The sequence below is a fragment of the Stigmatopora nigra genome, chromosome 3 (genome assembly GCF_051989575.1).
Source record: "Stigmatopora nigra isolate UIUO_SnigA chromosome 3, RoL_Snig_1.1, whole genome shotgun sequence".
NCBI classification, from domain to species: Eukaryota; Metazoa; Chordata; class Actinopteri; order Syngnathiformes; family Syngnathidae; genus Stigmatopora; species Stigmatopora nigra.
The window spans coordinates 17,918,773-17,935,488 of record NC_135510.1 but is presented as its reverse complement, the minus strand read 5'-3'; the positions used below and the strand labels follow the sequence as shown (position 1 = coordinate 17,935,488).

The 16,716-nt window shown below is 35.2% G+C and overlaps 1 long non-coding RNA gene across 1 annotated transcript in view; it reads right to left on the bottom strand.

Annotated features, from left to right (window-relative positions):
* Positions 1-16,716, bottom strand: part of LOC144194537 (uncharacterized) — a 60,411-nt gene that overhangs the window by 19,111 nt on the left and 24,584 nt on the right. The window contains exon 3 of the long non-coding RNA XR_013325912.1: positions 825-1,090. This is a non-coding gene — a long non-coding RNA (uncharacterized LOC144194537). The remainder of the gene's footprint in view (positions 1-824; positions 1,091-16,716) is intronic.

The following is a 16,716-nucleotide window of genomic DNA, read 5'->3' as shown; positions in this document are numbered from 1 at the left end:
ATATAATCTACATATTAAAAAAAAGAATGACTTTACTGTAAAGTGAGAAGAGTTCTTTAACACTTAACATAAATCAAGAAAAAACTGGTTTATGGGAGTTTTAGTTTAGTTTTAGTTTGATTAGATAATTTTATTTATCCTGAATTCAACATTTCCGTGACCGGATGTTTGGTCGCCGGACGTTTGGTCGCCGGACGTTTGGTCGCCGGACGTTTGGTCGCCGGACGTTTGGTCGCCGGACGTTTGGTCGCCGGTCTTAGGTTATTAAACAGTGCTTAGATATTAAACAGTACTTATACTTTAAACAGTACTTAGATATTAAACATCTACTTAGATATTAAACAGAACTTAGATATTAAACACAACTTAGATATTAAACATCTACTTAGATATGAAACAGAACTCAGATATTAAACATAACTTAGATATTAAACTCTCTCTCTTAGATATTAAACTATCTCTCATGAATATAATTTTGAGAGCTGGTTTCAACAGTAAACTCCAAAAGGGACCAAAAGACCGGCGACCAAACGTCCGAGCACCAAAATTTCACTGTCACAGTCGCAAGAAGATTTTGTGATCCAGGATTTCTGATTAGTCATCCAGTAAACAGGTATCAAGGCTTCATTCTTAATTATATTAAGTCAATTTTGTCTTTTTGTGGCCATGTCTAGGTGTACATTATCCGCAATATTCGAGGGATTACTGTTTTTCCATTTATGTAGATGAGTTTATCACTTGATAAAACCAAAGCAACAAGATAATAGCCCTCCACCTAGATGAATTGTGTCAGATGCATACTAACAAGAAAAGCCTTGGCTCACCTCCAACTCCTCTTGGGGGTTCTTGAAAAGTTCCCATTCCAGACGAGAGACCGTCTCTCCAACATTTTCTCCGGGAATTCCGCAGAGACTCCTCCCAGTAGGACATGTGCAGAGTACCAAGTCGTTTTCCAAACATCCCACAAGCTCAGCACACCTGGGAGGGCCTCAGGCATTCAGGTGAATAGAAAGATTGGTGATGGTCAAAAGGGAAAATTCCTTCAGGGTTTATTCCCCGAATACATAAAAACACGCCTTGGGAATGCCATCTGAAATAGAATAAAATAAATATATTAGTATTGTGGTAATAGTAAAAGCCATCTGTGTATGTATAGATATATAAACAAGTCACGGTGTATAAACAGGATTACTACAAATGAAGAATGTGTGTAATATATTTAAACATGCATTAGTTAATCAAGATATTTAGCCAAGTGGCAATTATGAATATACAGTGGTGCTTTGAGATATGAGCTTAATTGGTATGTTGATTTACTCGTAACTCAAATGAACATTTCCCATAGAAATTAACTAAAAATGAATTAACTTGTTTCAACCTTCTGGAAAAAACACCAAAAAATGGATTTTGGATAGGAAAAAATGTTTTATTTGTTCTAATTTGCCATCTATTAACAATGTAACTAATAACTAGTAGTTTAATAGGACTAAAATGTGTTTAATTGTACTAAAATTAGACATAATTCGTGGTGGGGAGATACTTTTTGCACGGCAACGCGCTCGTAACATAACATGAACAAATTTCGATTGAATTTTAGGCAAGCTTGTTTTTTTCATGTTAATTTGCTGATAACCTTCTGAGAGGAATTTAATGTGGAATATATTTATTCAAATTAGGGGGAAACACATTTAAATGTGTTTTTTTTATCAATTTTTCAGTGTTTTTAGTTAAAAAATAATTTTGTAAAATCTAAAAATATGTTAAAAAAAGCTAAAGTAAACATTGTTTAAAAGACTGAATATGCAGGGCTTTTAATCCAATTCTTTTAATCCATTAAAAAAATCTAAATATTATTGTCATTTTTAATCCATATTTTTCAGTTTTTAGTTCAAAAATCATTTTGTAAAATCTAAAAAATATATAAAAAAATAAGCTAAAATAAACAGTGTTTTAGCTCTATAAAAAGACTATTCAGGGCTTTTAATCCAGTTATTTTAATCAATTTATAAAATAATAATAATAATTATGATTTCTTAATCCATTTTTTCTGTGTTTTAGATCAAAAATCATTTTTAAAATTCAAAAATATTTTAAAATAAACATTGTTTTAGATCTATAAAAAACTGAATATTCAGGGATTTTAATCCAGTTCTTTTAATCCATTTACAAAAAAAAAAATCTAAATATTCTATCTAAAATAGTCCAACCCACGTGAAATCAAGTTGACATTAAAGCAGCCCGCCAACCAAACCGAGTCTAACACCCTTGCTGTAATGCAAGCTATTATTAAAAAAGAAAGAACAACTTTAACACAAAACGGCATCACCTTTGCGGTTATGATTTATGGACAGGTCGCCGCTATTCTTTGTTCACGGCCCTTTACGCCGATAAGGCAACGTGGCAATGGCCCGATTAGAGCGCGATTGGACATCGGCAGCAACGTTTGAAATCTCCTCCGTGGCTGTAATTCTGCTCCCGTGCTCTTACAGCGTAGTCTTGGATAATGTTATTGGCGCCGGTTCGTGACCAAGCCAGATAAGACAAAATACGTTTCTTTAAGCCCCTCGCAGGCTTAACCTATGACTCTACTTATATAGGACACCCTGCGGTCTCATGGAATCCCGCTAGCGTTAGCCTATTGCCTCACCTCAGGACGTGACCTGAGAAGATTCAAGACAGTTATAGAGGTGCAAAAACTTGTCAGCTTATACGTTTTTTTCCTGTATTTTATATGTTTTTTGATCATTTTGAATGGTGTATGCAGTATAACAACTTTTGTATAGGATTTTTTAAGTATTTTTTATGTAAATATAGATTTTAATTGACTCATTTCGGGTCAAATCCGGATTTTCTCGGTCACTGGTAGCAGAGGAAATCGTCAATTTTTAATATCGTCAAGTCCCGCCCTTTTTTTCACTATATACATATGGCGTGTCAGCAAGCAATGTACCCAGACAGTCAAAAAGTCACTGTTATACAGCAACATTTACATAATCTTGAATTTAGTGCACACTGATTGGACACTGAGTATACTTTGTAGAAAATGTTAGACTTTTACGTGTGCCCTATGTGAGTAAATATGTGCTTCTTGTATTTCTATGTTTTTTTTTAAATTATTGCTTAAGGGAGAGATGTCACTGTATGACTGCCTGGGAACATTGCTTGCTGACATGCTATATTTATACAATGTATATCGATTCGGCACCAAGTCCATTTTTGGAGAACATTTTGGACTTTTTAGTAAGCGTTACATTTGTACATTTTTTTTACATTTTTTTATTATATAATAAGGGGAAATAGCAATCATTATAAAGAAATCAATTGGCTGAGATTGACAGGTATGAAATAATACTACAAATATCCAATAGTTCACTATGCCAGTATTTGACAAAATACTAAATATGCATTTTGTATCAAAACTACAAAAAATAAAAATCAATATTTTTTCTTAGCACTTTTTCATGCAAAAAAATACATATTTTTGATTTTAGCTCGCCATTTAAACTCATTTCAAATTAGAAAGCATGTCAAAAATCATTGTGCAAATGGTCAACAAGTTCAATTCTTCTAAAAAGTTAAGTCGCACTTTCTTTTCAACAATTCCGTTGTTTCATACAAAGTGTTAGCTAAAACATCTACAGCAGGGGTAGGAAACTTATGGCTCGGGAACCATATTTGGCTCTTTTGATGGCTCTTTGCTAACCTGTGTATACATTTTCTTCATTAGACTCTTCTGCTTGCATCTTCTCTCATTGACACTCACTGTTTACCAACAGCTCAAAATGTTCTTAAAATAATTCAGATCCTTTTTTTTTTAATTTCCAAAGTGTATTTTTACTTTTAAATTCCTAGTGTGAATCTCAAGGAATAACATATGAAAATATGAATTGTTTACGGCTCTCTTTGTCAAAAAAGTTCCCGACCCCTGATTTACAGAGTCTTTATTGGATCTTAAGACAAGGTTTTTTCTTCTAAATTTTCTCGACATCTCCATTTTGGAATGACTTTAAATGCTGAATTAATTCAAGTTGCAAAAGTGAGTTACACTATTGACTTGATTTGTGGTGGCAAATGTGAAGATTGCAGTCATGTCAGTCTGTCTTACACTTGGAAGTGTCATATCGTGCAATAATGACACAATGTCTTGCCACGGTTCGAGATGACAGATTGCGTGTTAAGATCACAACATCGTTGCAACACACAGATAACTCGCCTCTTATCTCAACACACTTTTTTTAAACAAAAATTAAATGACTGATCCAATTCCATAAGAAATGAACAACAATTAAATAACTGTCTTATTTTTTTCGATGATCAAACCCCATATATATCCATAAGTATTGATGTTATGCAGTAAAAATATGTTTTTTTATTGAATCGCCTCTGCATAGAAGAAACCGATGATGCAATCATTAGCAACAAGTCTTTCGTCAAGCAGTCTTCAGTAAAAAAATATGTTGACCTAAACAACAGAATAAGCTACTTTCCGCCCAGTCCACTTTTTTGTACTTGCTCAATAAAGCAAGTTTCTATACATATTACTGTTTTTTTGTCCAATAAAATGATTTAATTTATTAGAAGAAAGGAAAAGACAACTTTGCGTGTCACAAAAATGAAACTATACGGATAAAAAAAGCCGTGACCGGACGTTTGGTCGCAGGACGTTTGGTCGCCGGTCTTTTGGTCTCTTTTGGTCACCGGTCAAATGTACTTGGATATTAAACAGTACTTAGATATTAAACAGTATTTATATATTAAACAGTAATTAGATCATAAACAGTACTTAGATATTAAACAGTACTTAGATATTCAACAGTATTTAGATATTAAACAGTACTTAGATATTAAACACTATTTAGATATTAAACAGTACTTAGATATTAAACAGTACTTAGATATTAAACAGTACTTAGAAATTAAACAGTATTTAGATATTAAACGGTACTTAGATATTAAGCGGTACTTTGATATTAAGTGTTACTTAGATATTAAACAGTACTTAGAAATTAAACAGTATTTAGATATTAAATGGTACTTTGATATTAAGTGTTACTTAGATATTAAACAGTACTTATATATTAATCAGTACTTAGATATTAAACTCTCTCTTAGATAATAAACAGTACATAGATATTAAACTCTGTCTTTTAGATATTAAACAGTACTTAGATATTAAACAGTACTTAGATATTATACAGTACTTAGATATTATACAGTACTTAGATATTAAACTCTCTTTTAGATATTAAACTCACTCTCATGCATATAATTTTGAGAGCTGGTTTCAACAGTAAACTCTCTGTCACCATTTGACCGGCGACCAATCGTCCGATCACCAAAAAAAGCCAACATCACTTCAGGTAAGGCCCTTAGCCACCTGCCTCATAGCCACAATGCATTAAAAGTGTGTTTATACGCTTTTTTTATGGTTTAATTTTACAATACAAAGACTACGGATTGTGTCTGGGGAGATGATCGTGAATCACAAACGTGTAGCAGTCAGGGAAAGAGGGTTAACAAAGGAGTTGTGAAGTGGGCAACTCCCATCACAGATGCTTAATTGCTTTCAACCCCCTCAGCTGGCTTCCATCATAAATTATGACATGCCTCCGCAGCCAAGTCGACTCAAGCAGCTGCCGCAATTCTTAACTAAAACTCACGTGCACGCCGATAACACTTTGTTCAATCTGCTTGGCAGACATTTATTTCTTAGGGTAGGCGGAGCCTATGGATTTTGAAGTTGATCACATGGTCAGACTCGGTTGGTGGAGTTGACGTTTTGGAGGGGTTTTATGGTCGTGAAATATGAGGGTTTGAGAACAAGTTTGGTTCTACTGATTTATTGTCGTGTGTTGGTTTGTTCAAATTACATCTTTGTGTGGGTGGCAGTTTCAAAACATAGTATATATTTCAATTTTCTTTACGTTTTTGGACTTTTTGGGCTTTTTCTTGTATTTTTGATAGATTCAGATAGGAGGAGACTGTCGATAAATAAAATAATTCAATAAAATAAGGGGAATTTGGAGAGAAAATTGGAGTACCCGGAGAAAACCCACGCTGGTATGGGAACAAAATGCAAACTCGAAACAGGAAACCCGGATTTGATCGGCGATTAAACACTTTCTTAGAACTGTGAGGCACACATGCTAACCACTAGGCCAGCCGTGCCAGCTACTTTAATAGATAACCCAATTTTTTTGCCAAGTAACATGAACTTAAATGGCTAAAATATATATAGAAATATTAATATTTAGATTAGATGAGGTGGCCTGGCGGATGAGTGGTTAGTGTGTCAGCCTTACAGTGTGGGACTTGGGTTCAAATCCAGGGTGGTCTACCTGTGTGGAGTTTGTTTGTTCTGCCTGGGCCTGCATGGGTTTTCTCTGGGTACTCCAGTTTCCTTCCACATTCCAAAAAAACATGCATGGTGGGTTGATTGGACAATCTAAATTGCTTCTAGGTATGGGTGTGAATTTGCATGTTCTCCCTAGGCCTATGTGGGTTTTCTCTGGGTACTCAGGTTTCCTCCCACATCCTAAAAACATGCATGCTGGGCTAAATGGACACTTTAAATTTCCGCTCCGTACGGATATTAATTTGCATGTTTTCCCTAGGCCTGTGTGGGTTTTATCCGGGTACTCCAGTTTCCACCCACATACCAAAAATCCATTGTTAGGCTGATTGGGCACTCTAAATTGCCCCTAAGTATGGGTGTGAATTTGCATGTTCTACTTAGGCCTGTGTGGGTTTTCTGCGGGTACTCCAATTTACACCCACATTCCAAAGACAAGCATAGTAGGCTGATTGGACACTCTAAATTGCCCCTAGTTATGAATGTGATTGGTTGTTTGTCTCCTCGTGCCTTGTGTGGGTTTTCTCTGGGTACTCCAGGTTCCACCCACATTCCAAAGACATGCATAGTAGGCTGATTGGACACTCTAAATTGCCCCTAGCAATGACTGTGATTGGTTGTTGTTTGTCTTCTTGTGCCATGTGATTGGCTGGCCCACCGATTGAAGGTGTTACCCGCATTTGGCCTGAAGTCAGCTGGGATAGGTGGTGCTGGAGCCTAGTGGTGAAAGTTGATACGGACTCGTCAAAAAGTTGGGTGAATAAATGCGGATGCGAGCCGGCCGGGTGAGCGAGCGAGTCACCAGACTGAAGGTTAAATACGATCAGTGGGATTGAATGTGACAAATCAACATTAGGATCCATCTCGGGATATTAAACATTTGAAATTGGACTAATCAGCCGGCGACGCTGGAGATGAGCACGAGATGGATGACGTTAGTCTGTCGTCAAGAAGAAAAAAAAATGAAACGCATATAATCAGTTTCAATGGCAGAAGTCTTTGACACAAATGTTAACCAAAGCCTGATTTGACCTGTTCTTTCATGCTTATAATGATATAATTGAGAATTTAAATAAATGTAACAAAAAAAGTGCAGTATATGTATTAAAAGATGCTGGTAAAAGAAAAAAAAAACAAAATGATTATTTAATAACTTTTTCATTTTCCAGTTTTTGAAAAAAAATTATAAAAAGTTAATATTTTCAGAAGTTTTAACATTTTTATAGTGCATAGTTGAGCCTTATTTATCAACCTTTACCTTGTATTTTTCATATTTAATATTGAAACTAATATTAATAGCTTCATATATGCACCTGAAAAATATGTGCTGTTAAATTAATTTTATATTTGAAGAAAAAAAATGTTGCAGCAACAATTTGATTGCATTAAACAAATGTAAATTACATTGATTATTATTTGTATTTTTTTTAGTGTTTAAAATTTTGCAGAATAAACAGAAAACGCCCCAAAAAATCTTAATATAGATAACTTATCAGAACTTGAATTATTAGACCTCAGGTTCAACTAAGTTTTATTAGTCGAGTTATGAACAAAACACATTTTGAATCATAATTTGTTTTCAAAATATTTTTTTGCAGCACAACTTATACGTAAAACAATGTTTTTATTAATGGTATGGCTTTAGTATTGGATGGAATTTTTGTTTTAAACTGGTAACATGCTATTTTATCCTTAATACATTGACAAGGTATCAAACCTGGATTCGGCCCCGTCGAGACAATCCTACAAAAAAAGTGTATTCACTCTAAAATGGTTTAAATTCTGCATATTAAGTTTCTTCATCCCAACTTTCTCCACCTGAACTCTTGATAAAGTTTCCCCCCAAAAAATGAGAGCAAAAACTTTGAGTGTCGTTTATCGGCATTTGTTTACCAACCCGTTCCCCCATTTTAGGTGTTTTTTTGCGTACGAGTCGGCGATGCCTAGAACGATTTATCCCAGACAGCTGCATTCTTGACAGGTGGTTATTAGCGAAATGATTCTTCAGTTTGCCACGTTCCCCGAGACAAACGGCAATCCTAATTGGCGCTATGCATAAAAGTTCACTTTCCAAAAAAGTGTTTGGGAACTCGGTCTAAAAGACGATGGGGGAAGGTCATTTTATGGAGTCAAATTCTGGATATAAATTGAAAGGAAAGTGATAGTTGTGTAAGGAAAGGAAAGTGCTGTAATGTAATAGAAACATTATAGAAAGGAATACAAATTGATGGAGAAGAATGTAAGAGATGGGGATTTTTGATTAAACAAAACGGACATAAAATGAAATGGAAATTGATGTAATTTGAAAAGGAAAAGCAGCAAAATGTACTTAAATTCAACAATATGATTTTTTTTTCTATTCATGAGTTCACCAATTTTGGCAGATGTAACTGAAACAAGCCCTTTTTTGAAGGGAACTTCACAGTCACCTCTAGAGCCAGCCCTTGTTGATGTGTTGGAATTTTTTTGGTACAAAATATTGCAGTAGAGGAGGAGCTTTGAAATGGAAGATTTTATAAACTAAGCATATTAGTTTCAATTCACGAGTACATTAATTTTGGCAGACGTTACTGAAACAACCACTTTTTTGTGGGGAACTACACAGTCACCTCTAGAGCCAGTCATAGTTGATGTATTGGATTTTTTTGGTACAATTTTTTTGGAGGAGGAGCTTTGTGTTGAACAAATTTGGAAACTAAGCATATTTGATTTAAATTCATACATTAATTTTGGCAGATTTAACTGAAACAAGCACTTTTTTGTGGGGAACTACACAGTCACCTCTAGAGCTAGCCCTTGTCACTATGTTGGATTTTTTTTTGGTACAAAATCTTGAAGTGGAGGGGGAGCTTTAAGATGGAAGATTTTGTAAACCAAGCATATTTAATTTCAATTCATGAGTCCACTAACTTTGGCAGATGTAACTGAAACAAGCATTTTTTTGAAGGGAACTACAGTCACCTCTAGAGCCTGCCATAGTTGATGTATTCGTTTTTTTTTTTTTAGACAAAATCTTGCTGTGGAGGAGGAGCTTTGTGTTGAAAGATTTTGTAAACTAAGCATATTTGATTTCAATTCATGAGTGCACTTATTTTGGCGGATATAACTGTAACAACCACTTTTTTTGTAGGGAACTACACAGTCACTTCTAGAGCCAGCCATAGTTGATGTATTGGATTTTTTTGGGACAAAATCTTGCTGTGGAGGAGGAGCTTTGTGTTGAAAGATTTTGTAAACTAAGCATATTGAATGTCTATTAATGAGCACATTAATTTTGACGGACATAACTGTAACAATGACGGATGGATCGGGCTTTTACGCAGTCACTTTTTGGACTATTTTGTTGGGTAAACTGGACAATAATCCTCTGAAACTTTGCACAATTGATGGTTATCAACAGACTGCACTTTTAGTTGAGAGAGCTTCAACTTGCCAAATGCAGCTTGTCTTTTGTTTGTGGAATAATACGAGGATTTTTTTTCTTTGTTTTGTTTTTTAGGGGAGGGAGGGGCACATGGTGTTCTCTCTCTGAACTGTGGCTTCTCCTTCAGTGCCAGCAGAAGGCGGTTGTTTGGCAAGCATTTCCGTGACTGGCGTCTACTTGCCAACGCCACGCGCTGGCTCGCCTCTCGCCAACGCCGGATCAAGGAGGCGAACGGAAATGATTATCCCAGGTTCAGAATGGGTTTGGCAAGCCCTCATGTCAACTTTTTGGGTTCGTAACCTAGGATAAAAGGATGTTATTTTACTTTTAGGCCGAGCTGTCAAACAATAGGAATTTTCCGAAGTTTACTATGCTAGTTTTTAAATGAACTTCTTAATATACATTTTGTATCCAAACTAAGAAAATAGTTTTTCAGCGATTTATATGAAATAAAAATGTGAATCTTCATCTTAAGTTGACATTATGATTAATTTCAAAACGCAAAGTTATGTAATAAAGAGCTTTTGCATGTTGTCAGTTGAGTTTAGCAGTGTAGACGTGTATTAGCTAAAACTAAAATGAAGGTAATAGTTTATTTGCGGTTTGTGTTTTTGTATTTCTTTGCAAGAATGAACTATTGAAAAAAGAGAATTTTTTGAAGCATTAGCTAATACAGTAGTCCCTCGAATATCGCGGTTTATGTAGACCAGACTTGGCCGCGGTAATAATAAAATAATCGAAATTAGGCTCACCCCTATTAAAAAAATAAAATTCATGCATTCATTTTAATGTATTTAAATTATTTATTTTTTTTATTGTAAATTGTTTAATTAATTAATTAATTGATTGATTTATTTTTTTATTTGTAATTTCTTTCATTTATTTTGAATGTCATTTATTTTATTTATTTTATTGTAATTTATTTAATTGTAATTAATTTATTTTTAATATATTTTATTTATTTATTTAATTGTAATTTTATTATTTTTATTTATTTTCACTTCAGTCCTGAGTCCTAATAAAAAGAGTAGCTTCTGCATACAAGTTTTAGGAACTTAAAAAATAATAATAATAGCAGAAAAAAAATCACAAAGTAGTGATTTCGCAATAATCGAGGGATTACTGTATTGAGCTTCATTTTTGCACACGTCACTGAAAAATGCCACCAGTAAAAATGGTCACAAAATCATAAAATTTTCTTTACCCACAAAATGTATAAATATGATTTTTTTTTACATTTGGCACCTTTGTTTAGGGGTACGTCGTTTTTTTAATGATTTAAATAATGTATCCTCAAAACTATCCTTACATACGATTTTAGTCCTACAAATTGAAAATCAATATTCACTGTACATTTTCAACCCAAAAAAACTTTAAAATTAAAGGCTGACCTCGTCATGGGACAAAATATATCCAATCACTCCCAATCTTAATCAATCCCTGTTCTTCTAAAATCCAACTCTAATGCCCTCAATCAATCCCTGTAATGCCATCTTTCAATATGCCGACTGTCACCATTCCACGGAGACCACCGACTCGCCATTTCACGGCGTGGAATTTAGCTCCCGCCTGAAAGGAGTTGGCCGGCGCCATCGGCGTTCACCCGGACCATCTGCACAGCAGCGAGGAGAAGAGTAAATGTATAATAATGTGATCTGTACATGATAATCGGCGTGACACTAAGATGGCTGCCAGACCTTGAATTATGGCCGTTGCACATCAACATCCAGCCCTTCCAGCAGAGCGGGAAGAAGGTCAGCGGGTGAATTTATGAATCTCATTAGCCTGTCCGACACAACGGCTTTATTAACAGCTTATGGAATACAAATCTTTAGAAGTGTTTGGCGACATATGGCGATGGGGACCATTCACAACTATTAATATCCAGCTACGTGATTGGTTGATCTATCCTCCAGAGTTGTCATTCAAGTCCTCTTAAGTGAGTCCACTAAAGTGTGTTTTATCCAGATAGATTGGCAAAAGCAAAATTGTTTTAATTTGGTCAATATTTAATATATTAGGCAGATAAGTGGAAGAGTGGTTAGCATGTCTTCCGAACAGTTATTTAATTTCTAGGGTGGAGTTTGCATGTTCTGCCCAGGCTTGTGTGGGTTTTCTTCGGGCACTCTAGTTTCCTACCACATCCCAAAAAAACATAGCATACAGTGGTGCTTCGAAATACGAGAAATTTGAGATAAGAGTAAAATTTTGGGGCAATATTTATGTTGAGATACGAGTAAAATTTTGGGTAAGTATTTATCTTGAGATACGAGTAAAATTTTGGACAAATTTATCATGAGATAAGAGTACAATTTGGGCAAATATTTTTCTCTATATGAATAAAATTTAGGGCAAATATATTTCTCTATACGAATAAAATTTTGGGCAAATATTTATCTTGAGATACAAGTAAAATTTTGGGCAAATGTTTATCTTGAGATACGAGTAAAATTTTGGGCAAATATTTTTCTCTACACAAGTAAAATTTTGGGCAAATATTTATCTTGAGATAAGAGTAAAATTGTGGGCAAACATTTATCTTGAGATACAAGTAAAATTTGGGGCAAATATTTATCTTGAGATACGAGTAAAATTTTGGGCAAACATTTATCTTTAGATACAAGTAAAATTTTGGGCAAATATGTATTTTAATATAACTTTACAAGTAAAATTTTGAGCAAAAATTTATCCTGAGATAGGAGTAAAATTTTGGGCAAATTTATCTTGAGATACGAGTACTATTTTGGGCATATATTTATCTAGAGATACAAGTAAAAATTTGGGCGAATATTTATCTTGAGATACGAGTAATTATGACAGTAATTAATACTTTTCTTTTTTTAATCGCTCAATCCACAAAATAAACACCATTTTTTTTTGTGTTTCCCAGAACACAACTACCTTTTCAATCTGAACCAACGGGCGCTTTAATTTTTCACGGAAAACCCAGTCAGTAGAGAGAGAGAACAAGACTAGGAAAGAACACTGGCTTGCTCAGAATAACCGACGAGCTGCGAGGGATGCCGAGGGCTTGCAACACGATCTGAGTGCATTGACCTGCAAAAAAAATCAAGCGCAATCGTGGTACCAGCAGCTGAACGTGTTTCTTTTATACGTCAGGCTTCATTGCAGAGGACACCACTGCCTTGGTTTTGTCTGTCTACAGTGATCACACAAGCGGTGGTCCTTGATATGGCCAAAGCAAAAAGGTTGACCTTGTGTGCTTTGGAGAGAGTGAAAATAAAAAAAAAAATAAAAAAAATAGAAACTAAGCTTGAAGATGGCAGCATCCTGCGGGCTTGCTCATCAAATATTCATGACAAACATGTCCAAACTTGTACGGGAAAGATTTCTCAGCGAGATAGACAAATGATCAGATTTGCTTGACGTTGCATCATGGGTAAGGAGGACACTTTTTGAGGGTTAGCCAATTATTTAAAAATAAATAAAGGGGTATAGTGAAGGCGGGATATAATAATATAATAAAAAACTTTCGTGGTAGGAGGCATTTTACGCGGAATTCTAAATTATGTTGGAATTTGCAAGTATTTGGTAGGCTTGTAAGTTAATGGTGGACAAAACAAGTTGTTTTGCTTATTGGGAGACACAAGAACTTTTACAAAGGACTACCATTTTAGATATAATATTTAGATTTGTTTTTACAAAAGAACTGGATTAAAAGCCCTGAATATTAGTTTTTTTATAGATCTAAAACACTGTTTATTTTAGCTTTTTTAAAATATATTTTTAGATTTTTCAAAATGATTTTTGAACTAAAAACACAGAAAAAAAATGATTAAAAAATGACAATTATTGATTTAAAAGGGGGAAAATTAGGGAATTTTATATACAGCTATACTCTTCATTTTAATTTGATCCTAAAACAGAAAGTCAGCACTCATGATTTATTTTCCCGGGCCACACAAAATGATGTGATGGGCCAGATTTGGCCCCCGGGCCTCGACTTTGACACAGGTGTCCAATCAGCCTACCATGCATTTGAATATGGTAGGAAACTGGAGTACCCGGTTGAAACCTACGCAGGCAAACATGCTAACTCCACACAGATGAACATAACCTGGATTTGAACCTGGGACCCCAGAACTGTGATGCCTCTACGCTAACCACTCACCTTAATAAAGTCCTATATTGTAAAATTAAATGACTCTAGTATGAGATTTAGTTTGTTTCTTCTTATTACGTTACTTAAACTGGAAGCAGTTTGCTTTTGTAGCCTAAGAACTTTCCTGACTTATCAACAAGTACCATATTGTCACGACTATAAGGCGTACTTAAGTCTTAAATCTTCTCCAAAATAGACAGTGCGCCTTATAATCCAGTGCACATTATATATGGAAAAAACAGAAAACCAAAAACGAAAAACCACCACTGTAGGATATTAAAAAAACAAAAACACCTGAACTGAAACAATACTGTTAAATATGCAGATGCCATTTTAGTATACAAAATTTTCCATCATATAGCTCCTCCCCCACTGCAAGATTTGATACAAAAAAACTCCAAAACATCAACAATGGCTGGCTCTAGAGGTGACTGTAAAGTAGTGAGTGAGTGTTTCATACCTGGAAGTCAATAGCAATTACCGTATTTTCACGACTATAAGGCGCACTTAAGTCTTACATTTTCTCCAAAATAGACAGTGCGCCTTATAATACAGTGCGCCTTATATATGGAAAAAATGTCATTCATTGAGGGTGCGCCTTATAATGTGGTGCGCCTTATAGTCGTGAAAATATGGTAACTACTCTAGCATAACATTTTAAAACAATATATCCAAAACCAGTAGAAAAAAATCTGTGGCGTTGACGTTTTTCAATCATAAGACCAAGACAGCTTTACCGAATCAAAACATCCGTGTAAATCCTGGTAAAATAATTGAAAAGGCCTACTTTTGTGTTTCCCTCGAAAAGACTCTACATTTACCGCTTTTGTGTCTTTTTGTGGCTCAATCCCTCAACGCCACCAAGACTCGGCAATAGCTAAAAAAAAAAGACTCTTAAGCTAGGTTCCATTCAAAGCTCATTGCTTCTCCATCTTTGGAGTAAACCGACCACCACAAAAGAAGGTGATTAATCCTTCTCTTGTGTCAGCATCCTTTTCCAATCTCTTCTGACTGTTGCACCACCGACAGCAGCTGCCAGAAAGCAAAAAAAAAAAACTGATATGTTTGGATTTTTGACGACGGCAAAGCCACGCAGATAATTTGTTCATTTATCAATCTGTCATATATCGACTGGTCGCAAGAAACGTCACGCTTTAATGGCTAGTGAGAGTTTCTTGTATCTCAGCAAATTTCCCTGATGGCTATGTGACATGGTGGCTTGCCCTCGTGAATACTGATTGCTGCTAATGCTGGCGTGGCTAATGGCCAAAAAACACTGAGCGAGATGGGGGCTTATGGGGTCCAAGCTCTATTAATCCAACCGGGGAGATTTTAAAACAAAATCCTGGAGTGGAAATCTTAGTTGTGCCCAAAGTAAACCTTTATCGTATTGTCACGACTATAAGGCACACCACATTATAAGGCGCACCCTCAATGAAGGACATGTTTTCCATATATAAGGCGCACTGTATTATAAGGCGCACTGTCTATTTTGGAGAAAATTTAAGACTTTTAAGTGCGCCTTATAGTGGTGAAAATACGGTAATTGCTATTGATTGCCAGGTATGAAGCACTCACTACTTTACAGTCACCTCTAGAGCCAGCCATTTTGGATTTTTTTGTATAAAATCTTGCAGTGGGGGAGGAGATATATGATGGAAGATTTTGTAAACTAAGATGGCATCTGCATATTTACCAGTAGTAGTAGTTCAGACATTTGTGTTTTTTTAATATTCGACAGTGGTGGTTTTTCGTTGTTGGTTTTCTGTTTTTTCCATATATAAGGCGCACTGGATAATAAGGCGCACTGTCTATTTAGGAGAAAATGTAAGACTTAAGTGTGCCGTATAGTCGTGAAAATACGGTAGATGTTTCAATACAGTTGAAATGAAAATGGATTTTGAAAGAAAATGGTTTTCGCATCACTCATCAGTCAAGTAATAAGTATAAAGTACAAAGGCAAGACAAAAGGAATGTATTGAGAAATATTAAAATGTCATTTAAAAAAAGATAGAGGGGCTGTAAAACACCAAAAAAAATAAGAGTGGACACAGCTACTGCCACTGTATTCCGTGTGACGGCGCCATCTTGGGGAAAAAAAAAACATTTGGACAACGTCGGCGGGCCAGATTAAATAGCCTAACGGACCGTATTTGGCCCGCGGGCCGTAGTTTGTCCATGCCTGGTCTATGTTGACACAAAAATGCGAGTTTTTGTCGCACAAGTATCAACGCACCATACCTTTACCGGTATTTCTCAGTTTTTTTTGTATGATGTTAAGGTTAGTTTCCAACGTGAATGCAATTATTTTGGCTAAACCTACATCCAACATTGTAGATTTTTGGGCCAAAACGAGGACTCCCTGCATATTCGGCTTTTTTATGAAAAATTACTATTATCAGACAAATTAATTCTAAGATAATTTACTCACATTTAGGCTAAATTGTTAAGATAAACGTAGGCTAACAGTGTCATTAAAACTTGATCATTCTGAGCATTCATCATCAAGCCAAGCGCACCAGGAACCCATTCTTTAATTATTATTATTTCATATGAATAAAACCCCCCAAACCTGAGATGTTACTTTAGTCATTTTCCCAAAAAAACATGCTTGAGTTATATCCAGTCATTAATCACCCTCCAAAAGACACATTGTTCTTTCTTTTCGTCACCAAAAAACTTTCTGCTGGCTTTGAATTATGCAATCCCTCCAAACAAAATCAGACATGAAATATAAATAAATCTAAATAATTCACACATCTTCTGTCGCAACTCAATTTTATGACACATCATTGAGAGAGAACAATGTTGCCGTGT